At 45.2% G+C, this 5,252-nt stretch overlaps 2 pseudogenes; one reads left to right on the top strand and one right to left on the bottom strand.

Moving 5' to 3' along the window:
- The window catches only part of LOC101584026, a 6,432-nt pseudogene extending 3,441 nt beyond the window's left edge, over positions 1-2,991 (bottom strand).
- The window catches only part of LOC101583649, a 22,507-nt pseudogene that overhangs the window by 3,070 nt on the left and 14,185 nt on the right, over positions 1-5,252 (top strand).

The following is a 5,252-nucleotide window of genomic DNA, read 5'->3' as shown; positions in this document are numbered from 1 at the left end:
TGCAGTGTATTATTTGTTGAAACTGTACTTCTGATTTGATTTGAAACTGTCTCATTGCTATCTGTTTATCAATAAAACTTTGAAAAAAAAAAGATCTTCAGCTTCACTTTCACCACATGCCTTTCTCTTCCTTGTGTTTTTGGGATATTTTCTTATGTTTCTTTTTCTTTTCTTTCTTTTTTTTTTTTTTTTCTTGATTTCTCCTTAGCAGCACTTTCAGAATCAGAAGTCTGAGAATCACTTGAGCTATCGGAATCACTGGCCAACAAATAGGAGGACTTATGCCTTTTCTTCTTTATTAACTTTAGGTATTGGTATCAGCTCTTCGTAGCTGCATGTCTATACCTCATTAAATGGTTTACTAGTTGCATCTGTTTTATGTTTTTCTTTTTTTTTTTTAAGGTAAAAATTCCTTAATATTTTATTCCTGGTACCACTGCCACAATTTACAGGGCAATATACCTGATATAATAAAAAGAAAGAAAAAGACAAAGCTACCACAGATAAAAGACCTCAGGAATATGTATCTAGTTGACACTACATTGCATTAATCAATAGCTGCACTTTTTGCAAACTGTGGCTATGACAGTCCTGAACCAGAAGGTTTTCCTGTTTAAGCTGCAGTAACTTTTCTGACTATGGATCATCATTCCTTCTGTGGCAGATTTTTACGGTTCTTCTAATGCATTTGGGAAGACTGTCTCAAAGTAAACTGCAGCTTTCCTGACAACTTCTTGCACTCTCTCTTGCTAAGAACTACAGCCCTTTTCTGTTGTTTTTAAAAAACTTTTACCATACCCACCACTTCTACCATCAGATCCATAGCCACCACCATAGGGACTGCCAGAGCTTCTTCCACCAAAACTGTCCCCCTTCATGGGTCCATAATTTGACTGTTGCTGTCCCCTGTAATTTCCAAAATCATTATAGTTCCCACCACCACCATAGTTACCACCACCAAAATTTCCTCCTTCGTTGTAACCATCATATCCTCCTCCACCACCACCGTATCCACCACCTTGGTTTCCGTATCCTGGTCCACCACCACCGTACCCTCCTCTACTAATATAACCAGGACCACTACCATAGTTTCCACTATCACCTCCAAATCCATTATATCCACCATCACCTCCTCCATAACTACCTCTGCTGCCACCTCCTCCACCACCGTAACCTCCTCTTCCATCAAAGTTCCCACCATGGCCAAAATTCCCTCCACGCCCCCAAAGTTTCCTCCATGACCCATACAGTTGCCAGATCCACCTCCACGGCCTCTTTGTGATCCAGCAGACTGCATCTCTTGTTTAGGAAGGGCCTTTTTCACTTCACAATTATGCCCATTAATAGTGTGGTATTTCTGAACAATTTTATCAATTGTGTTGTGACCATCAAAAGTTACAAAAGCAAATCCTCTCTTTTTCCCACTCTGCCTGTCTTCCATAACTTGTTTTTATTTTATTTATTTATTTTTGAGGAACAGGGATCGAACTCAGGCCCTTGCACTTGCCAGGGAAGCGCTTATTCCACTGAGCCATCTCCCTGGCCCTACCATAACTTCTATGCTTTCAATCTTGCCATATTTTTCAAAGTAGTCTCTCAAATTATATTCTTCTGTATCTTCTTTAATACCACTAGCAAAAGTTTTCATTGCTGTTAGATGGGCACCAGGCTTTACTGAATCTTCTCCAGAAGCAGCTTTGGTTCCACTACACACCCACCAACTCTGTGCGGCCGAGCACACATTGCTGCATCCACCTCTTCAACACAAGAGTAAGTCGCCAAACCAAAGTCTCTGGAACGTTTTGTTTGAGGATCTTTCATGACCACATAATCTGTGAATGTGCCTCATTCCTCAAAGTGTTCTCTTAAACTATCGTTGGTAGTTTCAAAACTCAGACCACCAATAAACAGCTTCTGGCTCCTTTGGATCACGGCCCTCCTCCCCCCGGTGGCAACGGCGATGGCTGGAGTCAGGCTGGGGGCGACTGGGTGGCGGTTCTACCTCCATCTTGAGACCGGACTTTCCTCTTCCAACTTGAGTTCAGTATGTTTTCTGTTTTTCTATCTTTTCTTATAACTTGTTTTATTTATTTATTTATTTATTTATTTATTTTTGTATTTTAAGGAGGGGCCTATAGGGTGTTCAGGGTCTCACTACTAGATTGGACTTCTAGTGATCCGCCTGTTTACAGCCTCCCAAGAGCTGGGATTACAAGCACCTGCCATCATGCCCAGTCTCAATTGCTGTCTCAGCGCGCCCCGGGGACTGGGCCGGCACAGCGGCCCAGGGATCAAACCCCCGGCCCCTGTGCCTGCTTGCAGGTGCTTTAATCCGCTGAGCTATTTGGCCCTTCTCATGACTTCTTGACCTGAGATCATCTGTCTATAGACAACATGGTGCCCATCCAAATGAGGAGTTGATTCTGTTGTGATGAAGACCTGTGAACTATTTTCATCTTTCCCTGTTGGGAACCAACAAAAGAAATTCTTTGTCATGTTTAACAGTGAAACTCATCTTCAGAAAGTCCTCCATAAATAGATTCTGCTGCTTGTCCATGCCCTTCACTGAAGTCACCACCCTAAACCATAAAATCCTTAACAACTCTGTGAAAAAGACAACTCTTATAGTGTTATGGCTTCAGAGTTGATTTCTTGTTCTCTTTTCTCCTGTATAAAGACAAAAAAAGTTCTCACATATTTTGGGGAACTCATCAGAAAACAGTTCAAGGAGTACTCTTCCAGATATTTAATTATTAATGGCAATATAATAAAACAAAACAAAATAAAACAAAACAAAACAAAATAAAACAAAACAAGGATGCTGCACCTTTATTCCCATGGTTCCAATACTTCAAATTTTAAATTGAAAACAACAACAAAAACACCAAGGATAATTGAGCCAAGCCAGAGCCAACCCAGTCTTTTTACCTGATTCTGAAGCATCAAAAATGGGCCTATCTCTCTGGACTTCACACTGCTGTCTGCTCTCATGTTGCGGCTGGTGGAGTTAGGAAGCCAGGCTCCCTGAGTGGGGAAGGAGGGCAGGGTCTGGCTGAGGAAGGGCCACTTCCTAAGCCCAGGAGGCTGGGCTGGCAACTGCCTGCTGCTGCCAAGGTAGTTCCTCAGGCCTCAGGATTCCACTCTGGCCCCAAGCAGTCCATATACCTCAAGGAAAAGGCTGTCAACCCAGCCCCACTTGTCCTCAGGCTTTTCTTGTTCTCTTAGGGGATTCCCATGAGGCTGATTTGCTGTGGGATTTCTGTACCTTTTCCTTGGAGGACAGAGTGCCTTCCAGAAGCGATTTTTTTTTCTGTTTGGAAGACCACCAGCTACTCTTTCCTCCTACTCTGATATGGGATCAGAGCAGCGGTGTGTGCCAACCCCCACCCCCTCACTCCACCGGCATGACAGCAAGCTAAGGAATGGGTGTGCACTCCTAATAACAGTGTCTCAATCTTGCCTTCACCAGCAAGACCTGTGGCAGTAATCCTCAGTGGCTGTTTCCTGTGTACCTGCTCACTACAGGCATCGTGTGCCATCTCATGTAGTCCTCAGGAGAACCTCACTGTAACTGTTCTTGTCTCAGTTTCATAGATGAGGAAATCTATGTTTGGAGAGGTGAAGCCACTGGTACAGGCCACTTAGTTAGAAAGAGATAGTCGAGATTTGAACCCATCTCCCTGGTTGAAAATTTTGTTTCTTGGCTGTGAGGCTGCCCTACATTCACCTCACCACCCTTGGTACCCTTCTTGGTTTTCTTAGATTTTCTGCGCAATTTGCCCCTTCATATTTCCTATCCATTTGTGCCTTGTTCCCTGGAGTATAGTGAATGTGTTTTCTGCTTTTTCCTCCCTCCACAGAATGACTGGGACAGAGTTGTGTATACAGCAGGAGCTCAGAGAATGCCAAATTTCTTGTGAGAGTCCCACTGGGGCTGCTGTTGGCAGGCTGTACATACCACGAAGCCTGCTGTGGCCCTTTATGGAAGTTATCAGGAAGATGAATAAGCCTTGAAATGTGAGACCCTGGCAGACTCGCTCAGACCTCACAGAATGGCCTGCTCTGGCCTTTGAAGAGCTGAGAGCTATTTACATCATACTAATGGACCTCTCTGGCTGCGAACAGGCTGAAGCTGCTCTACAGATGCTGCAGGTCAGGGCTGCACAGTGCATGAGGACCGGAATGCAGAGAGGAGAGTCCCTTCCTCATCCTTGTCATTTTTTCTGCAAGGGCTTCGTGGACCCCAGAGGCCGGGGAGGCCATGGGTGTAGTTCAGTGAGAAGCTACACGCAGCAGGCTAGTGGGTGGTGATAACATGGTTCATAGCTGGAATGTGGTATGCAGAAGTCTCTCCCAGAGTGAAGTTCTTTGCATAAATAAATGGTGACCAGCTGTTAGTCTTCCTATTAGCATGAACATCCATCACCGCTTGTTTCAAATATAAGTCTGGGAGGGAGAAGCTCTGACTCCATGAAAGGCAAATGTTACAATGAGAATCCAGTGCAGTTTGGCAGACATCTGCCCAGGGCAACTCATGGGCTGAAAACACCGGTTGGGGTCTGTCTAGGGGGCTGGGTGTGGGCCCTGTTGTTTTCTCCAGGTGCTTACCACCTGGGTGCTGTACTTTTGTTACACAGGACGAGACCAGGCACTTGGTGAGGGCCTATTCGGTGGGGTCCACATGGTGCTGATGGTTGCTGTCCTCCTGAGTGACCATTCCCCACCACTGACCTTGACCTACAGGAGACCGTGACATGGTACAAGTTGGCTGGCAAGGGACTGATCTCTCTTACAGCTCAGACTCCAGCCTGCATCTGGTGGTCAGGTACTGCCAGCTGTTTGAGATGCTCTGGTTAGGGGGGAGCTGGTGACAAGCAGGGCAGAATGTTGCCTCAGTCCTATGTCTGCCCTTGCCAGCCTCTGTAAGGAGGCTAGAGCCTTCCCTGCCAGTACTCCACCCATAGCCAAGGAACTCCACTACTCTTCTCACTGATTTTTGCATGATGCTAACTATTGTTGTCTGTCTGTCTGTCTCTGGCAACTCATTCATTTAAACATTTATTCACTTATCCATTCTACAAATGCTTTGTACCTATGCTGGGATTTGGGTGGGGGAATAGATGTGATCTTTGTGTTACTGGAGCTAACATTTCATGGGTGAGAAGAGCACAGCTGGACAAAACACAAAGACTACAAGAAAAGGGCAAGTTGGGAAGGGTGCTCTTAGAGAGGTAGGAAGGAGACAGAGGAGG

Source organism: Octodon degus, unplaced genomic scaffold (assembly GCF_000260255.1).
Source record: "Octodon degus isolate 3935 unplaced genomic scaffold, OctDeg1.0 scaffold00048, whole genome shotgun sequence".
Taxonomy (NCBI): domain Eukaryota; kingdom Metazoa; phylum Chordata; class Mammalia; order Rodentia; family Octodontidae; genus Octodon; species Octodon degus.
Note: the sequence above shows the minus strand (reverse complement) of the source record. Positions and strands in the feature narration are given on the sequence as shown.